Source organism: Fukomys damarensis, unplaced genomic scaffold (assembly GCF_012274545.1).
Source record: "Fukomys damarensis isolate Sample0158 unplaced genomic scaffold, DMR_v1.0_HiC HiC_scaffold_14, whole genome shotgun sequence".
NCBI classification, from domain to species: Eukaryota; Metazoa; Chordata; class Mammalia; order Rodentia; family Bathyergidae; genus Fukomys; species Fukomys damarensis.
The window spans coordinates 74,717,448-74,745,165 of record NW_022900926.1 but is presented as its reverse complement, the minus strand read 5'-3'; the positions used below and the strand labels follow the sequence as shown (position 1 = coordinate 74,745,165).

Here is a 27,718-nt window from a genome sequence, read left to right as displayed (position 1 = left end):
TTTTCTCCGATGCTGCAGAGGGAGCAGGGAAGCATGTACCTTTCCGGCTCACTAGTGACCCGGAGTAAAGGGTACTGAGTGGCCAGGCCAGCCCACGAGGGTGGCTGGCATCTAATAATTAGCTTCTTCCTGACTTCAGCTCTTAGACATGCAAGACTCTCTCTTTCCTATCTTTCTTAGGAAGTTATTTCTGCATACACAGATATACATTTGGAGAAGGGAGTCTACAGAGTTGAGAATGAATGCAGACAGGAGAAGCGAACAATAAACTCTCCATCTGTGGGAAAGCATGGAACAGCAAAACCACAGACAGGAAGCAGCGCTGAATCGAACCGAGTCACTGCAGTAAATTTCAGCACATGGGAAAGACAGTGTAAGATGTGCTGTTTTTACCCAAGACATGTGTCAGGGCTGGAGCACTGCTTACCACAACTTCCATCTTTCCTCTCCCTCAGCACCGCAGCCCCCCCACTTGTTGAAATCCGGATCCCCACCACCCACTTTATTCTGCCACAGTATGTCCTATGTGATCTATTCAGATCTCATTAAACTGATTTACTGGGTCCGCTGGCTCTGCTCACCCTCAGTTTATTCCGACTTTGTTTAAAATTCGGGAAGTGCTGGGGGAGGGGCAGGACATTAATTGCTGCACTTGTGCAAACGGAGTGCCAGCTGATTTATGGCAAAGGTTATAAAGGAAAAGTATTAACTGTGCTCCGTTCCATTTGGCAAGACCATCCTGCACAATGTCCACAGAAACCCCAAGAGTCCTGTTTCGCAGAAAGAAGCGGCGGGGGTGGGTGGGGGGACTCCGTCAAAGATGTGCTCTTCTTCTTTTGAGCGTTAATTAAGACTGTAAATCACAGGCCACATGAAACAACTGTATACGACAGAATGTGGCTGGCCGGGATTTCTGCTGGGCCCGTGTGATCAGTCTGAATACCTACCCCAGAGCCTAATGGGGGGGCAGACTTCAAAAGGCGGTTTTGGCACGAAGGAGAGGTCTGCTCCGACAGGGCTAGAAAGAACTGTAAAGTACAGGCCGTGTGGAGAAATCGGGTGGTGGAGGACGGGGGGTGAGGCAGGTGGAGAGAGAAGGCAAGCGAGACAGTTGAGGGTATTGACAGAAGGGCTGTATACTCTATTCCAAAACAAGGCTTCTGGGCCGGGAATTTAGCTCAGTGGTTTTGCTGCCTCCCCTGAAAGCACAAGACCCCAAGTTTGATCCCTCGTACCAAACAAACAAACCAAAACAGGGATTTTATTTCATCACTTGGTAATGTCTTCCAAATTTAAAAAAAAACTCTATTTTTGAAAGTGGTATAAAATATTCATCCCCCCCGCCTTACTGATGAATCTCAGGCCAGTGGGTCTCAAGCCATTCCTACAAGTAGCAGTTAGTTCATTACACATGAGGCCTTGGAAATAATGAGTCTCACTACTTTTTCACATTTCTCAGTGCAGAATCAGTTTTCAACCCAGAGGTGCTTATTACGTTCTTTGGGGACCTCTTCTGAATTCCTCTTCTACCCTCAAATTCTCGTTGAATTTGTTTGTGATTCTTCTCGGGCTGTGAAACATTTTCTTTGTAGTCAGAGATAACGTGACTGGACCATTCTTTTAACATGTTTCCTTTTCTTCAGGTGGAGCTGGGTTTCTGCTGATCTTCCCTCATATCAAAGTGGTCTGGAGTATTTTTATCCAAATCTGTACACTTTTAATATAGTCCAAGACCAAGACTAAGTCAATTTCATTTTCACGTTGGACCTTTGCCTCTTTAGTACAGTGTCTAACTGAGGTAATGTAGCTGAGAATTACCTAAGACCTCACATTGAAAACATCCCTGTCTGTAGTTTGTACCAGTTGAAAGCAACGTGCATGTCCATAAAACTTTCATTAAATAAATCAAGAGTATCCTATAATGGAATACTAAAACATTGTACTGAAATATAGCATTGATATGAAAATGTGTTCTTATCATATTAAGTTAAAAACAATGGGCATGTATGATTCTATTTTTTATTTTGTTTCCTGTCTATTAGAGTGAGGAAGAACACTGAAATACATTTATTTGAATTGTGCAGTTTGCTAAGTTTTGATATCTTCAGACACCTGTGAAATCACTGCAGTCAAAATAAATGTTTCATCAGCCTCCTCCAGAGTTTCCTTCTACCTCTTTATGATCCTTTAATTCATCCTTCCAATCCCATTTCATCCATTTGTGTTCAAAGTAATTGCTGACAAGAAGGGACTTACTTCTGTTGTTTTAATTTTTGCTATCCATCAGAAGCTTGATCCCTCATTTCCTGCGTTATTCTCTTTAGTTTTACTTTCTTTTTAGCAAAACACTTTAGTTCCCTTATCACTTCCCTTTGAGTGTATTCTGTGTGTTCTTTCTGACCATAGGGATCACATTGAATATCCTGAAGTTGTAAAACTCTTAACTTATTTACACCAACTTACTCCCATGGCTTACAAAATCCACACATTGTTCTATTCTCACTTCTCTCAGTTTGTTGTTGTTGTTCTGTGGTTGTTTTGCTTTTTTGTTTTTGTACCAGGGATTAAACCAGGACTTTGTGCTAAGGACCTTGTACTTAAGAGACAGGCAGCGGCACCACTGAGCTAAATCCCAGGCCCATTTCTCTCAGTTATTGATGTCACAAACACACATGTCTGTACATTATGTGACCAAATATATGAACTAATAATTGTGGTTTTTAATATATTATCTTAAATCAAGTCGAAACAAAAAAATTGAGTTAAAATAATTTTATAATAATACTAGCTTTCCTATTTTCCCATGTACTTGCCTTTACTTCATACAGCTAGGGTCCTTTAATTTCAACCTTCTAGGCTTCTATGGCAAACCTTTCAGCCCTCTCAACAATACAAACAGCCTGCTGCAGCAGCTCACCATAGGTTCACCCCTACTGGCTTTGCATTTCTTGCAAGGCAAGTCTAGTAGAAACCAACTTCCTCAACTTTTGTTTATCTGAGAATGTGTTAATTTCTCATTTTTGAAGGATAGTTTTGCTGGATATAGAATTCTTGGCTGATCTTTCTCCTTTTTATTTTAACACATTGAGTCTATTAACCCAATGATTTTATAGCCTTCAAAGTTTCTGATGAGAAATCTCTTTATCTTTATTAAGGTTTTTTTTGTACAAATGTTCAAATGTGTCTTTTGATATAAATATAGTCCATGTTTTCAAGAGATAAATATATAGTTAGAGCAACAGTTACAAAATATACTTTCTCAGGATCTTACCCCTGTCTCTTATAAGGCCTTTTGGCCTTTTTTCCATTTCTTTCTCCCCCGCCCCATGAGAAATCTCAAGATCTTACTAAGAACTCCTTATGTGATGATTACTTCTCTAGATAATGTCTTTATGTGAGTATCTGAGTTCATCCTACTTGGAGCTGGGAGTTCATTGAACTTCTTAGATATGCAGGTTTTAGCCTTTCTTTCTTTCTCTCTCTCTGTCTCTCTCTCTCTCTCTGTCTCTCTCTCTCTCTGTCTCTTTCTCTCTTTCTCTCTCTCTCTCTCTCTCTCTCTCTGTCTCTCTGTCTCTCTTTCTTTCTTTCTTTTTGGTACCAGGGATTGAACTCCAGACCTTGCGCTTGTGAGGCAGGCAGCAGAACCCCTGAACCATATCCCTGGCCCCTTAGCCTTTATTTCTTCAAATAATATGCTACCTCTCAGCTACATCCCCAGCTCCTAACTGCCACTGTAATTGCTTTTTTAAAAATCCTCCAAAAGGGCCAGGAATTTAGCTCAGTGATTCTGATGCTTGCCTTGCAAGCTAAAGGACTAGAGTTTGATCCCCGGTACCAAAAATAAATAAATAAAATAAAATAAAAATCTTCCAACGTATCTTTCCACAAATTTTATTCTGACTTAAATAGAACTTGTTAACTAGTAGCCCATTGCTAGAGATGATCTAATGAGATAATATATGAGTATGTGTTTTGAAAATAAGTTAATCTTCTTTCTTGCTCACTATTATACATAGACTATCAACTCAGAAAGTCCGGAAATAGCTATGCTATTAGCAGTCTCCAATTTCTTGTGGTCATCTCTACCCTCTGCTTACATATTAGACTCTACGTGATATAGAATTATATTTGGTCTGTGTATTCATAAAAATCTGTCATTCATTTTTTTCAACCTAAGAGAAGTGAATCGATCCCTGTTATATTTTCCTAAATTTCTGTATGATCTAACACATTGGTTAGAGGAAGATTAATTATCTATCCTCAGATGCTACTACTTATAAATGTTTCAGAAACATCAGATCATGGGCCAGAGATTTAGCTCAGTGGTTCCACCGCCTGCCTCTCAATCACAAGGTCCAGAGTTCAATCCCAGATACTCCCAAAAATAAATAAATAAGAAAGAAACATTGGATCAATTTATCAGACATCTATATTCCTAAAACCTCATTTCAGGAAACAACCACAGCTATTTTAAAATTTTTATAGTTTTGATTTTGTAGATTGAAATGTGGGCCATCTGGAATTAGCTTCCTTCTGTCTCCCGTTATCGTGAAATCCAAGTGAATAATTTTATCCCTGATATGTTCAGTGAAACATGATTAAAAGTTAAAAGAAGGCCAGGGATTTAGCTCAGTGGTTCCACCTGCCTGCCTCTCAAGCATGAGGACCCGAGTTCAATCCCCGGTACAAAAAAAAAAAAAGTTAAAAGAAGCTAGTTTGCACAACAATAGTACTAAATGGGTTAGCCGCAATCTATTGTCCTAGAATATTAGAAATAAGTATTTGTTGCTGACGTCCCTGCCTTAATCGGTTGGCTAGTCCATAGCAGCTTAGAGAGATTGTGCTTAGCCTATTTCCCAAATGGTAATTAAGAAGTGGTTTCATCTCCTAGTAAGGGTTTTCCAGGGCCTGTCTACACTATAAATTCTCTCTCTCCCCCACTCCCCACTCCCCTGTAGATATCCTCTTCCTTTTCCCCATCACTAGGTCATTCAAAACATTTCCTGTGTGCTTAGGGACCGCCCAGTGTGGAAGAAAACATGACTAAGCAGCCACGTATTTGAAACTCAGCTAAATACACCTGTTATCATCTGCTTAACTGTTTCTCATCTTGAACTGTGAGGAGCTTAATGGCTGTGACCTATTGTTCCCATCTGAACATTCATGAAGAAATCACAGCATTCAGCTGATTTCCTGAGGTAGCTGCAAGTGACCTCCTGGATTTATTTGCCCCCTTTTTTCCAGGACCAGCCCACCAGAAGAGCACAGTGGGGCTGAGGGACTGTCAGACAGCACAGGAGCACGTGTGTGTTCACACACACAGACACGGGCACACCACCTCCGTGCACATGCAGCCAGGGTATGTTTATCCTCTAGTAAAAGGATCGAAGAGGCTTTCAGATAGTCTGCTTAAGAGATATACTCCCAGTTTCTGTTCTACTTTCTCGGTGATTAAAGACTCCTGACAGCAGCAGACGGCAGCGTTTCTGTGTAAAGCAGACTTTCCAGTTCAAACCTGTGCCTTGTGGGCTCAGGTGTTGTCCAAGTACATACTGGACCGTTGAAGATCAGAAGGCTGTCCATGTCTTATTTGTAATAGAAGACGAATCATTAATTTGCAGTTAGGCAGTAAGAGATAAAACTCCATTGTCAATGTTGATATAGTTAACATTACTTTCTTCATGACTCCTTTTCATGCTCACCTAACTGTAGAGGAGCAATTAACATAAAGGTTTATTGTGCTTTTTGTTATTGTTTCTGAAAAAGTAGATGATACTACATATTCTGCTTTTGTCAATGAAAGGATAATGATTCTTCTAAAGGCACATTATACATCTGATTTACTCTGTTTAATTTGCATCTGACAGTCAGTGGTGGAGCTATACTCAATATATTCAGCCATTCCCTCTAATGGACATTTGTTTAGTTTTCTAATTTTTCCCCACCGTAAATCACACAACATTCTAGGAGAGGTGATAATAATAACATGGCTTGGGAGGTCAAACAGCTTGGATTTGAATCCCATAATACCACTGAACCACTTTTTTTTTTTCTGTACCAGGATCAAACTCAGTACTTTGCACTTGCCAGGCAGGTATGGTGCCACTGAGCTACATACTCATACCTGAACCAGTTTTTTGATGTCCAACAGGAATGTTCCCTGTGTTGAATTCCTGTTTCTTCTCCCCTTATCCAGGTCTTTTGAGCTGGCATTACCATTAATGTTACTGTATGTATCCCTGGGCTGGGGATTAAGCTCAGTGGTGCTGCTCCCTCCCTTGCAAGCACAAGGTCCTGAGTTCCATCCCCAGTACCAAACAAACAAACAAACAAAACAATAATGTATCCTTGTTGCTCTTTATTGTCACTGTTCTTTGGAAAGAACCTTATGGAAAACATAGCAATTTCCTCAGCCCAATCTCCCAGGGAGTAGAATTAGTTTAGGAAGACTGTAAATTGAAAAATACCTGAAGACTGTATGGCAATTAATAATTAAGAGGAAAAGCCATTGCTTTAGGGAATTAACTGTATTATGTTCTTCTTCGACTTTCATTATGTATGTGTGGGTTTTTCTGCCTGAAAACTAAAGCAATAGATACTAATTGTAGAATGAGTGGAAGCTACAGAAAAGTCTAGAAATTAAAGTACAACCATCAGGTGTGGCCATACAGAAATACCACGAAGAAGATTAGCAGTGTACCAGAACCACTCTGCACCGATTTTCATGTTGCTTACATAAATCTGTGTATCTGTTAAAAGTCATAGAACTGTACACCACCCAAAAAGGTTATGTTATTATATGATCATTTTAAAAATTAAATTCAAAGAATAGAACCATCTAAAATTTCTCCACCTAGCATTAACTGGTATTAATATTTTGGCATATTCTTCCTACTGTTTCTATGAATATCTGGGGTTTTTTAAACAAAATTTGAATTATATGTTTATGTATATACCAGTATCCTGAACATTTTTAGCATCATTGTGTATTCTTTGAAAACTTGGGTATGTGTTTGTGTGTCTGTGTGTGGCACCAGGGATCAAACTCCAGACCTCGTGTTTGCGAGGCAGGATTCAGCAAAACTGAACGAATGCGTGAATAAAAGCTATCACGCCTTAAGTAGACATACGCCTCATGATTCCACACATATATTTGGAGATCTTACATTTATGTGGTATTGAGATTGTTTAATGGCAACCAGCATGTCTTTTTTTTTTTTTTTTAGTATGTCTTAATTTAATGAAATGAGTTGTGATCCTCATTCCTTTAGTGGAGTCTTTTAAAATTTTGGCAATTCTTCCTTTTCTAACTTTCATTTCTTTGAGTTGGTTTTGTGCTCTTCACCCTACTTCCTCCTATGTCCATGTGTCTTTATTTATTTTTTTTTTTTTTGTACCAGGGATCGAACACAGGACCTTGCTCTTGCAAAGCAGGCAGCATGTGTATCTTTATTTGTACTTTTAAAAGTTACTACTGTTTCTGTACTTCTTATTCAAAAGACAAAAAAAAAATCTTTAAATACTTTTTGCTTTCATCAATGACTTTCACACTTTTTATTCTCTGCCTTTTTTGTTATCTTTTTTTTACCCCTCCCCCAAGTTTATTGCTAACACTGTAAGAGTTTGGCTGTCAAGACTCTTAACTTTTCCTTGGATTATTTGGATTTCAAAGTTGTAATCCAGTAATTAAATTTAATACCAGAAAAAAATTTGGCACTAGGTTATGGTGTATTTCTTTTGTTGTTGTTGTTGTTTTGTGTTTGTTCAGTATTTTTTACCAAGGGAAGCCAGAATTTAATCATCACACAATGTATAAAATACTATCCAAAGTGAATGTTTGAGTGTGAGGGGATCTGTGACCAAATCGTATCAATGTTAGTCTTTTTATCAATGTGTCCTAGAAGTTGCCTTTTTCTTTTTTGGGGTGGGGGTTGGGTGATGGGGATGGGGAGTGAGGTCTACATTGCCCTTGCTGGCCTTGAATTCACTATCCTTCTGCTTCAACCTCGCCTGGAGCTCAGATTACAGTTGTATGTCACCACACTCAGCTCATGCTGTCTAGGAATTCTTAATTATCTGATCCAAAGTGGATCTGAGACCTAGAGCTAAAAGGTTAGGTAGGATCCCTGCTCCTTGCCAGGCAAGTGAGTGGATCATTACCATTTTTTTGTGATTGTTAAGCTCAGATAGAAGCATGGAAGTTGTAGAAGAGGGAATGAAATCAAGTTCCTTCTCTAAGGATATCCTATCCACCTAGATAAGACAAGGGATAGTTAGAAGGATCACTCTGGTTCTGAGTGAGAATTAGGTGATAACCAAAAGGCAGCAAACATCATTTTCATTGAGTTTATTTTCCACCTCACAAAGTGGAAAAAAAAAAGGTGAACATGTAGACACCTTTGGAAAGTTCATTTTCCCATTAAAGTGACTAGAAAACCAAAGGGCTGCAAATGTTAACTCTTAGTTAACCCTTAAAGATAAGATGTTTGGATACATTATAATGGAAAATATGGTAGAAGAATATGTTTTAAAGTGATTTCCTAAATACCTGGACTGTTATCTTTCTGGTAAATCACAGTGACTCAAAAAATGTGATTTCTCAACTGTCTTACCAAGGTTCCAGCCCATTCAGAACTATTCCAATAAAGTACCATCATTATTATGACCCTGGTCAGGTGAGTAGGGACAGCAGCATTAATCCTCAAAGAAGTGGTGATTGCACAAGTTTTTGTAGGAGATAGGGATGTCGGTAGGACGGAAAACTTGGATCAAGTCCACACTTTTACTGCTTTTCTTAAGATATGTGGTTTAAAAAAATTAGTTTCATATTAGACTGTTGAAAAGCAAACACACTTTAGTTTGGTAGATTTCTTCCTGGTATCTGGAACTATGCCCTCATTTATTGTGGCTTACTCAAAATAGCACATTTTAAAGTAATGATTATAACACGGATGATCAACCAGGCCAACTATGTACCATGCAAATCTTTGTACAGCGATCTGAAAAATCACATTGTTCTTCTATTAGTAGCTGAAAGCAATTAAATGTTTTCAGTAAAAACCTTGTCAGTATTCAAGGTATTTTGATTCTGAGAAGCAGTGGAGGGGACAAAGGTTAACCTTCAGCTTTTTGGAGGCTATCTTTGGTTTTCTTTAAAATGGGATGGATAAACTAATGCAGAAAGACAAGAATCTCTCTCTCTCTCTCTCTCTCTCTCTCTCTCTCTCTTTTTGTTGTTTGTTTGGTGCGGGGAGCAGAACCACTAAGCTAAATCCCCAGCTGGCTTCATGTCAAGGAGACTGAGGGAAGATTTGGAAGAAGTTGGGTCTTTAAAACTGAACCTAAATATAGACTGTTTACTAGATGGAGGTAAGCAAAACCAATGCTTTTGTTCTAGAAAAACATTTAAATAACAATCTCTGCTCCCCCACTTAGGCTCACAACTTGGATATGGTACCCACGCCATATCTGCATGGGTGATTTCATTATAAAATACACTCTAAACACAGTGCCACCAAATGTCTGTCTACCTTGAGCAAGACAAAAATATTGCCAGTGTTAAAATATTAGTCCTGGTGCCAGCAGAAATGCTTTGGAGAAGGGGGGAAAAAAAACAAACCCTTCGTAGGATGCAAATCTGGCCTATTCAGAAAAGCCCTAATTAATATAATTAAAATCTGTCAGATCTAACTGATTAGCCTGATACTGAAGCCTAGGAGAGGGAGTGAGACTGCTGGGGGAGGGGAGGCAGGCCACCAAGGTGGGGTTAGCTTTCTGGAGAAAGAGGTGGCTGGTCTCCAAGGTGATCAAAGCAACTCATCTTTCATTTCCTTGAGCTAGGGACAGTGGGCTCCTGGCTGGATATCTAGTTTCCTGCGTCTCTATTTGCTCCAGGTACTGAGCCATTCAGGTGGGAGAGGCAGGCTCTTGCTGGGCTATGATGGAAGGCAGTGGACAGGCAGCTTGTCTTCCTCTTCAACAGCCAGAATACAGATGAGGCATTTTTCACTCCCTGGCAATCCCCTGTTGCAGTCATTGGCCATGACCACGGACCCTACAGGAAGGAGACAAAGGCCTTGTCATGTGATCTTCTTTCCCCGATAGGGCTGTTGACACAGGCCTCTTTTGCAGATCCACATTCTAGGGTGGGAGAGCTGCAAGTGGCCTCTGCCTGGCCGGACTCCACACTGAGGTGAGGCAAAGCTGTGCTCAGGGACACCCTGTCAGACGTTCCAGCTGCCCGAGTGGAAAAGTGAGTATTTCATCAACAGTGGGTGAGAGTCCTGTTCTAGCCAAATTGAAAAATGAAGGATAGGTCAATTCAGGGTTATGAAACTCTGAGCTTCTACTTGTGTCCCGAGAATATGGTCTTTCCTATAGATGCAAAATGGCATTCCTCCTAATAATTTACTCTGAAGTTTCAGAAAGGTAATCATAGGCATTTATCACTTCTTTATTGATTTAAAAGTTTGAGAAGGAAGACTCAAGGGATTGGTGATAGCCATATGAAGTTACTTATATGGACTTTCCTTCTTAACAAATAAATAAACAGGGCCAAGTGTCCTGGGTCTTGATGATGCTTTGGTCACGCTGCAGCCATTTTGATGTTTCTGCTAATACCTACATTTCAGAGGCTAAGAAGGAAGAATCACTAGTGGAGGTTAGCGAAGAATTTAATATCTCAACTTTTTTCCTTGATCATAAGCACTACGTGTAGCGTCTCTTGCATTTTTAGTCACAGCTTAGCAATTTCAATCTATGTATTTCTTTAGTTGTTTGAGAACAGCGAGAGAAGTGATTAATTTGGGTTTCATTAGCATCCTACATTTTGAAAACTGTCTTTAGCAATGGAATGGGTGTTCAATGGAACTACCCACGGAAAGCTGGACAGACACATGAATAGCAGCCTAAAATGTAAATTGAGACTTGTATGCCTCCTTTTCATTGTGTGTGGCTTAGCTAATCACACAGGAATAGGATGTAGAAATGTAAATCTTTGTCATAGGAAGTTGATGGGACCTAGCAAGGGGAAAATGTGTGTCCATTCTCTGCCATAATGTTCTCTCCTGTCATTTTTCTTCAAAAGTCACATTTTGCTATAGTTTGTCATGATGATTGCACCAAAGTGCTAAGAATCACAAAGGCTTTCACTGACCTTTTAAAGACTGATAATAAGCAAACTGTTTGGGGGAACTGACACAGTGAGGCCTAGGGGTTAAGGACATTGGTCTCACCGCTGCTTCTAATTGGATGAGTGAGAACAAATCTCAGCCTGGCCCTCAGTTTGCTCAGGGCTGAAATGCAAAGATTAGACTAGAAAATTTTCATACTTTTTTTTTTTTTTGTACCGGGGATCAAACTCTGGTCCCTGCGCTTACAAAGCAGGAGGCAGAACCACTGAGCTAAATCCCTGGGCCAGGGATGGTCCTTTTCTTAGTGGTGAAACTTCAGATTCTATACTTCTTCAACAGCTTATTCCAGGAATGGTAATTAGTAAATAAGTGTGTCTTTATTTATAGTTTATGCAGTTCAAGAGACTACAATTTGGAAAAATCTCTCTCCTTTTCCCATCTGATGTCAAAACTCCATGTCTGCCCAAAGCAACCTCTCTAGAAGAAGTAGTGTGTGTGTGTGAAAGAGAGAGAGAGAGAGAGAGAGAGAGAGAGAGAGAGAGAGACTCCACAGGGGCACCAGAACTGACCACACTGCAGTATCACAAGGTCAGAGCTAAGTTCTGTCCGCACCTGCACCGACCAGACTCAGCCAAGCCTATGTTTGACTTAGCCCCCTTTTCCTGCAATTTCACAATTTTATGGCTCTCTTGGTTTCATTGATATCCTTGAAAAAGACAGCTGAGTTCAGTTAGTGAACCTGCAGTAAAGTGTGGTTGCCTGGTCAGCACAGGGTCTTATCAGGAGAGAAGTGTGTTTTATGGAATGCTGAAGGCCAGAAAGGCAGGAGAAGGCTTTTCTAATTTTCCTTGTCCTTACTTTAGTCTTGTTTCAGATTTAACCTTTTCCATTCCTTAGTACTATAGAGCTCTTTTCTTTGCCCCAAATGTGAAGGGAATGCTTTCAAACTTTAGCACTTTTTAGAGGCAACAGACTATGTGAGCAGGTAGGGGTGTGTGTGTGTGTGTGTGTGTGCACACGAGACAGAGAATGCAGAGACACTGATACTGAAAAGCAAATGGGTTGCATCCCTCAAAACCAATTATATTACCTCTACTATTTCTGCACTAGAAGAGCTTGAGAAAAAATGCTGAAATCTATGACTTCCTTTACCAAAACCCTACAAATAGCTGGCCTAACTGTACACACCTTAGGTCTGTATGGATGTATTTCCATGCATTCTTTTTTCAGAGTCACATTTGCAACTGTACTCCTCAGCTCCTGTAGGAATTCCTCCTTTGTGCCAGTGTGTGTGTGGGGGGCACTTATGCTGGTCCAGTAGCTGCTGCTGGCACATCTTAGGGTGACACAGTTCCCACCCCTGACTCTGCATGCTCTCTCTCCTCCTTTCCTCCTCCCTCGGGCCACTTCAGATCCTTTGTGGGACATACAGACATCCATGTACACACGCGTGCACTCTGCCCACAAATAGTGTCACAGTTGATCTCAATACATTTGATCTCTGTACCAGGCAGCTGTCTGTAGTGGCTGTCTTCCAAGCAAATGAATGAAAATGGGAAAGAATGGTGAATGGCTGTCTTTTTTCTTAAATTCAACAGGTCCCTCCTTCTTTTGAACATATTTCTTAGTATTTCTTGTTTTGGGGGGCTCAAAATGGTAAGACCACATCTCAGAGTTTTTTGAAAAGAAAGGAGGTGTCTGGGAGTGTAGCTCAATATAGCTTGCCTAGGGCTTGCTCAAGGCCCTGGGTGCTATCAGCAATATTGGCGAAAAAAATGTCGAACCAACACTTTTCTCTCCTCCCTAATCTCTTGGCCACTTCTTTGGTTTTCCTATAAATACAAAATAATAAATTATCTGAATTTTCAAACTATCAAGATCTAGTGGATAGTTCTATATTAGAACATGGAACTAAGTAAGGAGCTTGAGGGTCTCACACTGGTGTGTCATGAATTTAGAAAAGTCACCTAATCATAACAGGCCTCTGTTCCCGCTTCTGGAAATGAAGAGGTTGGCATAATCAACAGTGTTTCTTAGACATAGGCATTGGATCTTTAGGCTGATTCCACAACCACATTTCTGCTTTTTTATATTACACTTGTTGGGGTTACTCTCAGATTTCAGAAAGCTTAATAAAAGTAAAAAAGATGAACAATGGTAAAAGAGAAACTATCTGGGTAATGTTATACTAGTCTACACTATCTCTAAAGTTTCTTACACATTCTAAAATTATGTGGTTTGAGCTGGGAGTGTAGCTCAGCAATAGACTGAGCCCTTAGTATGGGAAAGGCTTGGTTCAATCCCCAGCACTCCCCCAAAAAGTAAAAAAAAAAAAAATGTATGGTTTAAAAAGAGCACATGTAGGGGCCAAGGATTTAATTCAGTGGTTCTGCCGCCTGCCTGCAAGTGAGTGCTTTCCCCAGTACCAAAAAAATTAAAAAATAAAAAGAGCACACATACAGCATTACTAAGATTAGAATGAAAACCTAAAAAGAATTGTTACACAGGGGAATTGGTGTTTTTGTTTTGTGTTGTGTATGTTTAATATGAGTTATGTATGGTACGTCTGAATGGAAAGTATTGAGGTTTGTTGCTGCTGTTGTTGGTTTGTTTGCTCTCAGGGCTGAGTATTGAGCCTGAGGCCTACAGGTGCTAAACAAGTGCTCTACCACTGAGCAGCACCCCCTTTCCATTTACAGGATTTGGGTCTAATTGAAAAGAAGCTTAAAAAGGATCAACAAACCAAGACGTTTCTTTAACTGCAATGTAGGAGTGAAAATCATGGTAACAAGAATATACGAGATGTAAAGAGCCCTTGTTAATGGTTAACTCTTTGAATTGGACCCGGTTCCTCAAGCAAACACAACCACAGTGGGATGGGTCTTCTTTGCCCTGTAGACCCAGGCTTAGGTACTAAGCTTGCGGATTGAGGAGGCCTCTTTCCAGACTGAGAGAGTGGCGCACAGCAGGCGACCTTTCACTGTCTCTTCAAACAGGAAGGGAAGGAATCGTGTTACTTAAATGGTTATCTTCAAATAAGGAAGGCAGAGGAGAGGGCCTGTTCTGTAAATGTCTTCCAGATCACAGGGTAGCTGACCTGACTTTCTCAGCTGTTATTTTGCTTGTTTAACTGACCCGTTGTCTGAACAGGTGTGAGGTGCAGCAAAGGATTGCTTAGGATAGTTGGCATAACTTTCCTTTCTGTCTGGAAGAGGGGCAAAAACGTCTGAATGCTCAAAGGAGGGAAATGATGCTAAAATCGAAATTTTCCTAATAGAAGGCAAAAATTATTTTTGAAGAGGTGAGTGGGTAGCACATGATGGACCATATTTTGGGAATGATGCTACCTGTGTATTTTCTGGAAAACAAATTTGTTTTCTGTCTTTGTCCACAAATCAGTTGGATAACTAAGACTTCCCATTAAAACAAAAATTAACAGGAGGCTGAGTCAAATAAGGCAGGCACAAAAAGATATATACATTGTACATTTCAATTCGTATGAGGTTTCTAGAATAGTCCAATTCATAGACATGGAAAGTAGAATAGAAGTTAGTAGGAGGAGGTAAGGAAGCATGATTAGAAAATTATTGTTTAATAGTTTGGGATGATAAAGAAGTTCTGGAGATGGATTATTTATTTATTTATTTTGGTATCAGGGATCAGACTCGGTCCTTGCATAGAGATGGATTTTGATGATGGTACAAGACGGATATACTTCATGCCCCTGAGCTATACACTTAAAAGTGGCTACAGTGGGGCTGGGGATTTAGCTTAGGGGCTCTGCTGCCTGCCTCGCAAACGCAAGGTCCCGAGTTCGATCTCCGGTACCAAAAAAAAAAAAGTGGCTAAAGTGCTCAACTTTATATTACACATCAAAACTCCATTATTGTCAGTACTGTTCAAAGACGTATTTACTATATGATGTTCCAAAAGTAACGTGTAAAAACTTAATCCAGTGACCAGAATGTTAGTGTGATTAAGACATAGCAAATTTTTTTCATTTTCCTTTTTTGTTTTGAAGTTGCTAAAACATATTGGCAAGGTTTTTTCACTCTGTGGAAGATTTTCCACATCTTCTATGTTCAAGGCCTGGTCTTTTTTGAGTTTCCAGTCAATACATAGTGCCTTTCATGTCTCTTATATTTTGTGTACTTTCCATTTAACTACCAATTCTAAAAATAATTATCAACTAAGTGTTAATAGTATATATCTTACTTCATCATGCCAAGGTCTGGTACTATCTCAAGTTCAACACTTCGTTGGCACACTGACAGACACTTTAGCATTTGATAGCGCCACAGGTGGGATGGCAACCTTATATCCAGCTACTTCTCAACTAAAATATATGACTTTAAACTTCCATGATCACCATCCAGAGGTTATTAAAATCTAAAAATTATTGAAGTGTTTTTTTCACAAATGTATCCCCTAACTTTTTAATAAAACCAGGGATCGAACTTGGGACTTTGCACTTGCCAGGCAGGCGCCGGAACCACTGAGCTAAATCCCCGGCCTGAGTTTATTCTTTTATTTAGTTTAGATGAAATTGATCCAATTTCACTTCCCATTTCCCTTGATTTCATTTATACCCATTTTAGGAGCACAGTTAATGAGCTTGGCAATGGCGACCCCTTCTTTACTTTCTTTCTCTCCCCAGATAAGAAAATGCTTTGTTATGAATAATTTGACTTTCTAGACAAAATTTTTTTAACATGACAGAAGATCTGCTAGTGCAAACTAAAACTCAGTTGACAGTTATAAATAAAACAAAATTAGAGTAAAGCAGAAATGTTAAGTAATAATCTTGATTAGTTAATCTTTCCCTCATATGCATTTATATGTTTACCCCTATGTTTCTTTTACAGTTTGCAAAAGGGAAAACATAGTTGACACCTAAATATATAAATACATAGTTGCTCTATTCTACAGCATCCTGATTGTTTTAACTATTTTAAACAGATCTATTAGTACTTGAGGACATTTACAAACTTTTAAATTCCCTAAAGAGGCTTATTTCTTCTCTTTGGTACCTAGTTCTTGTCTTTTTTTTTTCTTTTTTTGGTACTGGGGATTGAACTCGGGTCCTTGTGCTTTGCAAGGCAGGCGGTGGAACCACTGAGCTAAATCCTTGGCCACCTAATTCTTAAATAAAGGGGTTGAAACAGAAATGAAGTTCCCTGAATGGAGAGGACACCTGAATAAAAGTGTCTTGAATAATATGCTTTTTATGGCTTATTTTAGCAGTAGCACCATGCCTCTCCCAAATATTTACAATACTGTTTGGCTAGAAAATTCATGCTCTAAAGCATCCTTAAAGTAGTGAGACAGTTTGAACCAGGGTTAGGGTACAAAGGGTATGAACTACTTATAAAAAGCTACAGAATAACTAACTGGAAAAAATGCACACACTCTCCACAACCCTACACACACATGTGTACAGTAAATTCTTAGAGGTGTCCCATATTGTGCTTTCTGTCCTTGTGCTTTGTTCCTCTTAAGACCATTATATTTCTTTGGTGTGCATTTTTATATCTGGTGATACTGTATTAAAATAGGACCTTTTTTCTGATTAAAAAAAAAATCACTTTTTTCTTCGTAAAAAGAAAAGCTACAGGAAAAATTCCCCTGAGGATTTCACTGCAGAGCAGGATTGTTGTATCGGTCTCTTTTTCTCTCCTGGAGACTAAAATCTTGGATCATATGTCCTCTGCTGCAGTGTCAGTCTGCCTATTGCTTGCTTAAGTGGCTGACCAAGGACTGACAGTGCCATGAGGTAGCTGTCACTAAACCATGGTGGCAGACCAACAGAGAAAACCTCATCTAAAAATTCTTTCCAGTTATGTATTTAAAACTGAAGGAAGATACAAGCTGAGATATTTTATAAGAGTTTTCAGATCCTCTTTTGATTTTGTAGTAAATGACTTGTCTCTTAATTCTCTTTACAAGTATGTGACAATCTTTATGTGTATGCCTAGTGTAGTTCTGGGTACAACTGAGATTCAAACGGCTACTTGTTCTCTTCTGTCTGTCTATATGTCTTTCTCTTAAAACTAATTTTGAACTGGAGAAGGAAGAAGAGGTATCTTTGGCATCTGATTTTCTTTCAGGGACATGTCAAATATTTAAAAGACCATTAGATGAATAAAATGTATAACTCTTCAACTAAAACAGTACCGTGTTTTCTCTTATGCTTTCCAACTTAACATATGAAAGATTTAGGCATTTAAGTCTAAGAAGATCAGTGTCAGATTAATGTATAAACCTTAAGAAGATAAGTGCTGGGCTGGGAATGTAGCTCCGAGGTAGAGTGCTTGCCTGTACTGCACAAGGCCTTGGGTTCAATCCCCAATACTGTGGGGTGTGGGTGGGGGTGGTAATTTTCTTCTTTAGGTAGAACTAAATTAACTTCATTCAGCTTAATTATTTTATAGTGTTTTTAATGTCCCTAGCTGTAACCATGGAGAAAGAGGAAGCTTTGTTTAATGCATTTCAATTTTTCCTACACTAAGAAAAGGTTTCAATTTTTTAATCTTTATGGGAATAACGAATATTCCTTCATGAACATACCTAAGGTGAAACATACTATGGATCTTTGACAGGGCAGATGTGTATTTTGAATCTATAGTGACAACAGGGTTTTGACATTCTATAAATTTTATTTATCACTCTCCTGAGTACTGGCAGTTCATTTACATCCTTGGAAGAAAATATTTTGAAGTTGCCCGTGTTGCTATCGGCCTGTACCATAGAATTAATCAGCCAACTTGCATTTCTCCAAATGATCTGGAAGATCTGAGCTAAAGAAGAAAATCATTCTCCCAAAGCATGGCTTTAACTCATAGTGCCCAACAAAGAAGGGGTTAGATTTGGTTCACCACACCCTCCAGGAGCTTTGGACCTAAAATGGCTCAGTAGTTACAAACCATAGCTAACTGAACTTTCCTAGTGTTCTGGCTGATAAGAGACAGGTAAGGGTCTTTAAATTTATGTGTGATAATACTGTACTTTGTATCTTAGTAGAACAAAAAGACTTGGGTTTTTTTGTTTTTTGTTTTTTTGGAGTTGTTTTTTTTTTGTATCAGGTCTTTTTTTATCTCAGGTCCTTGTGCTTGCTAGACAGGCAGCGGAATCACTGAGCTAAATCTCCAGCCCAAAAAAAAAGGGATTTTTTTTTTCTTTGAGTTAGTTATATTTGTGTGAAGTAAATGCTGTTAATACTTTGGGAGGATATAAACATGTCCTGCATTGTTATTTACACAAGACATATTACTAATCTGGTTGGGACCTATTACATGATTAGCAATCTGGTTCACCATTATAACTATTTGTCTATATTTGTCTTATATTTTATTTACTTGGTAGAACACATTATCTTTTGAGCATCTGAAAACATAGAGGAAAAAAAGAAGAATGGACTATGTGTCCCCTTGAATAGCCTGTGGATTACATTATCAGCACAGTTAATACTTTTGGAACCTTGTGTCTCCCTAACTTGCCAATTCCTGTTTGTTGAGCGTTGCAAGAGTTTGCTAATTAAACAATTCACAAGGTGTTTTGAGCAGAACTTGTAGACATTTCATCAATTGAACAATTTATTGCTGCAGTTGAAAAGCATTTGTGTTTAGTAACTAACTTTCTTGCTGCCAGGAGACTACAACTCCTGGCCTCTGACTGCAAAGGGATCAGAGTCATCGAGACTGTAATTACCAATGTACCTGTTGTTTCAGGCACCATCACTACTTTGCTGAGCTTGCAGATTTAGGATAAGTAATAAGACTCTTGACTGAAAATCCAAATAAAATTTAGGCTGTGTATGGCAGGGGATGATGGGGAAAGAGTTTCATTCTTAACAACGTTTTCCATTCAAGGAAAAATGCACATTGTTGCAGACATAAAAGTAGAAATTGAGATGTTTAAAGCAAAAAGAAAAAGCTTTCAAATTAAGAATTTCCATCCCGTAATATTTTACAGATGAAGCTACAAAGCAGTTTGATTTCATTACTGAATTGTTGCAGACATAAAAGTAGAAATTGAGATGTTTAAGGCAAAAAGAAAAAGCTTTCAAGTTAAGAATTTCCATCCCGTAATATTTTACAGATGAAGCTACAAAGCAGTTTGATTTCATTACTGAAGCACAAGCTCCCACTACCAAGTATTGTTGTACCCCCCAGCAGGACTGAGCCCCCTGTTTACCTGTGTGCACTGAGCCAGCCTTGGTGGATCAAACCCACAGATCCACTCCTCATCGAAAGAGGGCAGTTTCCTACCTTTGCTCCCTCTCCTATGCAAGTAACTGGACTTTAACTAACTGGCCAGCTCTAAAATGCACCTTGGAGGAATCCAGTTAATAATGTTAACTGTATAACAATGCAAAACTGCCCCACTCACCAACTCCAGTGTGGTATGTGTCAACTGACTTGAGCTTTAACTCGCTCTGACCCAGTAGCCCATTTTATCAGCCACACAAGTGCTAAGAAACAGTTCTGAAGAGACGCTGCTGTGAAGGAAGTGGGTTTGAGTCTATTTGCCCTTTGTTGTGGTCAGTAAAGGAACTACTTATGCTTTTTAATTAGAAAGGTGGGACCAGATCCTTCCTAATTGCAATTTGAACCTTACTATAAAGCATTTAAAGATTGACTTTTTCCAAATACTTCATGGACCTTTTGTCCTGCATTCGATCCCTGGCCTTTTCTTTGAATAACTTCTCATTTCATGAATTTTGCTTAACACTTCCTCCAGAGCAGACTCAGCCTTCCCGGTTCTAAATTTCAAGTTTTCGAAACTGCAATGCTGCTTATGTTTGCTACTTAGCTGTTTGTGCCTGAGGTATGCAAACGGGGTGAGCATGCGGGGACAAGGATATGGATGGGCAAGGGCTGTAGAAAGAGGAATTCAGCAGTGCACATTTAGAATAGCCAGAAAGTGTTCATCAGAAATTGCAGGCAGCTGCTTGTGCTAAGTAGGACTTATCCTCAGAACTAGACAAGGAAATTTGTATTTCCTGTTTTAATTAGAAGGGACTTTCACAACATAAGAATAAAAGGCATGGTTTGCCCCAAAGACATGCATCTGCTTTATATAAAAATAAATGCATTATAAGTGTGAGAAATTGCTTGAAGATGGCCATGATATTGAGAATATGCTGTGTATTTACTTTATAGTCATCTGAGGTTTTCTCTTCCAGTAAGGTTAAGAACCTCAAGAATTTTTATGAGTGGTTTAGAGAAAGCATGTTCAAGCACTGTTGTTCATGTTATATTTGCACAGAAAGGGAAAAGAAGCTTTATATCTCATATACCTGACAAATATATTCGCATAAATTCTGCTTTTTCGTGTAGACCCTGAGAAAATGCAGTGGTCCTTGTTTTCCACCACATTTGTTGATTTGGGATGCATAGCAAAAGGGGTATAAATTGATGCGGGGGGAGTGTTTCTCCTGAATTTGCAGGAAAATTTACTGATTTCTTGCGTGATATTGATTTTTCTTTTTAATAAATCGCCTTTACATATGTCAATGCAGAGGATGCCAAATTCACTGTTTCAAAGGAATGCATGTCAAAAGAGACACTTTAAATCATTTGCAGTGACAGAAGATTCCTAGCAGAACCACAAATCATCTTTTAAAATGAAACTGGAGGTTCGGTGGCCTGCCTTGCAAGTGCAAGGACCCGAGTTCAATTCCCGGTACAAAAAAAAAAAAGAAACTGGAAATAATAATTACTTGATCCTGCTCTATATAAAACTCAGGTGGGGTGCGTGTGTGTGTGTGTGTGTGTGTGTGTGTGTGTGTGTGTGTTTCTTAGAGCTAGGGATTGAACCCAATATTTCTCAGAGTTTATTTCTATATGTTTCTTACTTTAAGAAAATGTGATTTAAACCTTGAAATTCACTTTCCTTTTTAACCATGGAAATAATAATTACTTGATCCTGCTCTATATAAAACTCAGGTGGGGTGCGTGTGTGTGTGTGTGTGTGTGTGTGTGTGTGTGTGTGTGTTTCTTAGAGCTAGGGATTGAACCCAATATTACTCAGTCTTTATTTCTATATGTTTCTTACTTTAAGAAAATGTGATTTAAACCTTGAAATTCACTTTCCTTTTTAACCATACAAATATAGATAATTTGAAAATAAAGTTATTTTCTGAAAATAATAGTCCAACTTTCTATCAAAGGTATGTAGAACTTGCTGCAAATTAATTTTCATTTCCCTTTTTCATGCCTCTGCTAGTTCCTCCTAACTTCCCCCATTTGGACAGGGAGTAAGTATTTCTTGTTGTATAAGTTTATGGTCTTGAAGTGTTTTATGACTTGTCCTCTCCTTGGCCTCTCCTTACATGGTATTCTGCCCTATACTAATATTTAGCAAAAGTTCTTTTCAACTCTCAGATGATTCTTGGAATAGCCTTTAAGTCTGTTTCAACTAGTGTAACAAAGTACCAGAGACTGAATATTTTATAAAAAACAGAAGTGTATTTCTCACAGTTCTGGAGTGGGAGAGCACGAGGTCAGGGTCCAGCATCATGGGGTTCTCTTCCAGATTGCAGACTGCCAATTTCTTACTGTTTTCTCACATCATAGGAAGAGGCTGAGAGAGCTCTCTGGTGTCCCGTCTATAAGTGCACAAGCCCCATTCACAGGAGCTCTACTCGCAGTACCTAATTACCTCTGGAAGGCCCTGTCTGCTACAACTATCATACTGGGAGCTAGGATTTTAATATATGCATTTTGGAAGGATAAAAACATTAATTTCAGCTCCATAGCAAATAGATTTTATCTTCTGCTTCTTTCTTTCTTTTGAGGGGTGGGCACTACCGGGGATTGAACTTGGGACCTTGTGCTTGTGAGGCAGGCAGTGGAACCACTGAGCTAAATCCCCAGCCCTCCTCTACTTGTTTCTACTTTGACATTCCATTTGTTAACAACTTCATAAACTCATTCAAGTATCTCGTTCAAGAATTCACTGTACACAATTAGTCAATGAGCCAGATTGAAATGTCTACTTTTTAGTCTTCATTCATTCATTCAGTAATTCTCTCATCCAAACAATATTCGACTACCTGCTCGCATTGAATATTGGCCTAAATCCCAAGGGGATTACATTCTAGTGTGAGAGAAAGATGAAAAAAAACATTGATAAATATGCTTTTAGTACTGATAAGAGATAGTGATGATGATAATGGAACTAAAACAGTGTGAAGGGATAAAGAATGATGGGATAGAGTGGTATTTTAGATAAAGGAAGACAAGAAAAATCTTTGAAGAGGTGACATTTGATATAACGGAATGAGTGTGTTGGTCCTGTGAGGCCTGATGGAAGACTAGAACAGATTTAGATGGAATGTGTTGTTTCTTAGAGAAAGGGAAAGAAAACCCTAAACCACAGTAGCTGGAAAACTAGCAGAGAGGTGAAAGGAGTTGCAACCTGAAGGACAGGAAGAATATGGAAGGTCTTGTTTATATACTCTGCTGTGTAAGGAATTTTAATTTCATTCTGAGGATGATGGAGCGCCTTCAGGAAAGTTTATCATTGGATTGACATGATGTGATTGATGTTTTGCATCTTGAGTGCTGAGAGAAGAATGGATAATAGGGACAAGGGGGAAGAAAAGGCCAGTTAATAGAATCACTCATTCAGTAGCCTAGGCAAGAGATCAAAGTGTCTTGGGCTAGGATAGTAGTGGTAGATATGCTGAGATATGATCAGAGGACTTGGAATATATCGGGAATGTTAAGCCAGTGAAACTTGATTTAGATGGATTAGCTGTGAGTGGCAGAGAGAGAGGGTTGGAAGAATCGTAAATGACTGATGTTTCCTAACTTTGATCTTGGTGAATGGAAGTACTATTCACTGAGAATGGGAGATGGAGGGATAGCAGTTTTAAAAGAGAGAATCAGTTCTGTTTTTGATTGTTAAGGTCAAGATGTCCCTCGAATATCAAAATAAAGACACAAAGTAAGTCATTGTAGGAATCTGATACTCGGGAGGTGTTCTGGGCTGGAGATTAAAATTGAGAGCCATCATCATGCTTTGGTTATTTAAACTCAGGCAGTCTGGGGATTTAGCTCAGTGGTTCTGCCACCTGCCTCTCAAGTTCAAGGACCCGAGTTCAATCCCTGGTACAAAAAAAAAGTAAACTCAGGCATTAGATGTAGCTGAGCTCCAGCTCACTGTAAATTTTCAAGGAGGAAGATCAAGATTCAGTAAAGGAAATTAGAAGTAGTGAGATAGGAAGAAAACTGGAGAGTGTAGATATTAAAAGTCAAAGGAAGAATTTTCTCAAAGTATGATTTTTGTCAAGTAGTGCTCAGAGATAAACAAGAACAGAGAGCTTCCTATTGATTTGACAAGATGAAAGTCATTGGTAAACATGTGAAACGATTTATTGCCATTTTGGGAAGGAAAGATTGATTGCAGTGGGTTGAGGAGAGACTGAGATGAGAAGTTGAGTCTGTAGACATAGATAACTCATTTGAATACTGGGGGTTGGGGTAACTGTGAAGAAGGAAGGACCATGTGACAGGAAGTTGTACACAGTAGCAGAAAGGCTGCATCATAGACCTGAAGTCAGTGATAAGGGAATTGAGACTTGCTGGCTAATACTGGAGGATGAAAAAGAAGGGCCATTGTTCATTGGATCGGAAGATCTGTTGTGATTTGAGGACTTTTAAGCATCAGAGCAGTAAAAAAATGTGCTGGGAAGACTGAAGAGAAGACTGGTATCATATGCTTAAAAGAAACTGGGGTTGGGAGAAATTACCTAGAGGCAGACACAAAACCAAGGAGAACTCCAGCCTAGTGTCAAAGCCCCCCCCCCTTCTCTTTTTGGTTTTCAGTTGAATATCAAAAGAATTAGGTGTTTTAGTTACTTTTCTCTCATTCTGAGATAAAATCCCTGACACCCAAAGTTGAATAAAAGTTTATTTAGCTCACAGTTTGTAGAGTTTTCAGCCCATAATCGACTGGCTCCAAGGCAGGGTGGCACGGCAGAGCAGCACTGCAGAGGAGAAACAGTTCATGGTGGACAGAAAGTAGCAAAGCAAGGGAGAACACAAGCCTCTTTCTGTCCCTTATATTGTATCTAGTCTACTGGGATTATGGCGGTGACAATCTAATCAGTGGACTGATTTAGTAATCACCCACCCTTCATCCTAGCATTGCACCAGGAATCAGTCATGCACTCTAGATCCAGCCGCCTCTGAAAAAGCTCCACCTATGACTGCATGCACCTTTGAGGGGACATCTAGCCACAAACAGTAACATCAGGCAATCCAGTTAAGCGGCTCTACTGACCTGGAATAGGTGTCTTCAGCACTTCCGGTCAGCCTTGTCCTGAAACACTTGGTTTAGGAGTCGCCACCTCTCCAGAATATCCCTGTCTTTCCTTCTGGGTGAACTCATCTGCACAGTAACATGATAATAATGTCCCATAGCTCATTATTGTTTCCAATGTCATTTCTAGTATGCAGTCAGAGTTTGAGTTCCTCTGCTTTATTTTGGCCATGCCCAGCAAAAACAAAGTCCTTCATATCTAGAATGAAAACTACCATGGCATAAGACATACTATTTCTTGTTAGAGTAGACAGTCTTAATAAAGAAATTGAGGCTCAGAGACATTGAGCGATGGGTTTAAAGCGTTCAGCTAATTAGGGGCAGAGGTCTTCATGCATTTCAGAGGCACTGGGAGATGTTAATGATATCCACCAGGCAAATTCAGTTCTATTCCATCAGTGAGCAGTTTCCACTTTAGAATTTAGGCCCGTTCAGAAGGTCAGGATGCAAAGTAGCCAGGCTTCAAAGCACAGCTACAAAATATATTTGAGAAGAGGATCTACTCTGACCCCAAACCAACAGTCCCAATCTATTTTGTTTATCAGACTGGCAAAGATAAAAACTCTTGGAAAATGCCACAATAGTCAGGTAAAAAGTAGATATCAGTGAAGTTTTAGTATCTTCATCAGTGCCTGGTCTATTGAAAGTTCCCAAAATCTCTTACTTCTAATGTCTACATATTTTGTTTTTATAGCTCTTTTAGGCTTTTTATAAAGAAGTTTTTACTCATTTCAAATTTGGAACTGTCTATAGATTCTTAAAAACATTTTATATATATTTAACATATGTATTTTACTATACGTTTATATATGAATACATCTGTCATATTTAGTGCTTTTTTGTTGTTGTTCTTTGAGATCTAAGCACCAAGGATAATTTTATATTTCTTTTTCCTACAGAAAACCAAACATAGGGAAAGGAAATGTGTAACTCCTTTGTGAGGCCAATCCATAACATGAAAATTTGCACCCTGAAAGTGATTTTTTTGCTGATTTACAGAACGTGAGGTGCAGTTCCAGTGTGGAGAGCTTCTTCGCAGAGGCAGATGGGTGGTTGGCAGGGCAGAATCTCACTAAAGTCATTGTAACTGGATCTACACAGAAAACACTGACTGCACTTGACGCTTTCTAAGAGTGAAACATCCTTTAATAGCGAATTGCTTTAACAGAAGTTGTTCCAGAATAGAAAAGGTAGTGAAGAGCTTTCAAAACCTTTTACAACATAACTCCTACTCCCAGTCCACACAATTATAGTGTTGGGCTTACTGCTGCTCAGCTTGCAGTCCTAGGTTCCCAATAGGACAACAGCTAATGTGTTCAGAGAATGTTGATTCTTCCGCGGTTATTTCTGGAAGACTTTGGAGGATGAATAATCACTGCTGGTTCTGTTCTTAAGAGCCAAAGGAAATGGTAGCCCTGTCTGTTCCTAACCTCCCCGCCAAAAGAGCCTAAATGAAGATGAATGGATTCCCTGCTCCACAAAGGGTGAAGGGTACGCCCTCCATCTACAATAAGAATGGCGGGGTGATTCCAGGTCCCCACCAATGCATCCTTTTCCTTACGTTGTTTTTTTGGGGGCTTCCTGACTGACCGCCCGCTCAGCCCTTAAAACCTTTACCACCAGGTCAGGAAGAGGTCATTGTTTACTAACTCAACACCTCCTTTCTAGATCATTCTTCAACTGGCAAAAAAGCACCAGAGGAAATAATGTGCTTGGATTTTCAAAGGCTGCCCTTTATAACAAGTATTTGTGCTCCCAATCTTTCACATGTTGGCCACCGATCAAATAGTTTTGGCACAACTAATGTGATCTGAAGTTGGTTTCACAGGTAGAGTTTTCTTGGTCTTAATCTGCTTCTTGCCTACAAATATCTCCTGCTGTGCCTCACCTGCCCATATTAAGAAATGAGCAGTCACTTTTTTTTTTATTTGTACCTGGGCTTGAACTCAGGTCCTTGCATTTGTGAGGCAGGCAGTGGAAACACTGAGCTAAATCCCTGGCCCAGCAGTCACATTTAAACAATAGCACAGCATGCTAATTTGTCAGGCACGGAGGTTCTTGTTTTCAAGTATTTAAGAATCAGATATTGACTGCTTGCCTTGTATGTGATCCGTGTTTTCTCTAAGGCATCCTTTTATGTACAGAGACAATCGATTTTCTAGTTCCTTGAAAAATAATTTTCAAAAAATAGAAAAAGCATTAAAGAAATGTATTATGATTAATCCCAAATATATTTGTTAGGCAGTTCTGGAAATTTGATTGTAATTTTACTACACAGTGAACCAAGTTCTTGATCAAATCGTTGTTATCTTGAGATTTAAAGATAGCTAGGGATGTAACTCAGTGTAAAGCACTTGTCTATCATGTGTGAGGCCCTGTGTTCCATCTCCAGCACCATAAAACAAAATAAACAAAACGACAAATAAAAATATGGGGGAGGATAGCAGCTGAGAAGGGATAGAAGACAAAGAAGCAATGATATTATTTCAGTTCATTCCCCTCTTGTACAATAGCCTAGTTATTTAAAGTAAATTATCATTTTTTATTGTGTCAGAGTGTGGTGTGTAGGAGCGTAGTCTGTGTCCCATTTGCTTCTACCTTTTAACAGAGAGCAGCATAAAAGTAACTGAAAGTAAAATTGCCTTAGATAGGTTAAAGCTCATTAATTCTGCAAAGGGTAACAGCCGTGCCCTAGTATTAACATTTTACCCCCAATCCAGCAACTGTAAGAGGAAGTACATTCCTCATAGATGAAAGAGGGAACTCACTGTCCTACCTAAAAATAGCACCGTGTTTTCCACCAGTTCCTATCAGCTGGAAGTGGTGTTAAACAGTAGTTGTCAAGAAGAAAGAGACAGTAATTGAGTGTGGCTGTTTCCTCGGCCAGGCCCAGCCCAGGTGGTGAAAGTTAAGTATCATCATTCAGATAAGGCCCCAAAGCAGTTTGCCTTCCCTGCAAAATGTCCACTGCGAGTGTTGAGCCGTGGACAGACGAAATCCAGGCCTGATCGCCAGGCAGCAGCGGCAACTGCTCAGGCAGGGAAACTGGTGGGCTGTTAAAACTCAGGTGGACATTTCTGCAGTGGTCCAAATACTTAGGATTATCTGCCAAGTGACTTGGGGGTTTTGAAGACCACGGGAGTAATTGCCGCGCTGAAATGGAGAAAGCGAGCAGAGGAGAGCAAGAGCCGGTCTCTGGGGGTGCCCGCCGTGTGTCCTGGCTGCCTCCCGTCTCCCTGGCAGTGCGGGCATAAGCG

The 27,718-nt window shown here is 39.5% G+C and overlaps 1 protein-coding gene across 2 annotated transcripts in view; it reads left to right on the top strand.

The window, feature by feature from the left end:
* Prdm1 (PR/SET domain 1) overlaps positions 1–27,718 on the top strand; it is a 104,031-nt gene that overhangs the window by 28,485 nt on the left and 47,828 nt on the right. The window contains exon 1 of one of the 2 annotated variants that reach the window (XM_010607202.2): positions 10,187–10,252. The exons of the other annotated variant lie outside the window; for it this stretch is intronic. The gene's annotated coding sequence lies outside the window, so the exon portion shown is untranslated. Of the gene's footprint in view, positions 1–10,186; positions 10,253–27,718 lie in introns of those variants that run through there. 2 annotated transcript variants of the gene reach the window in all.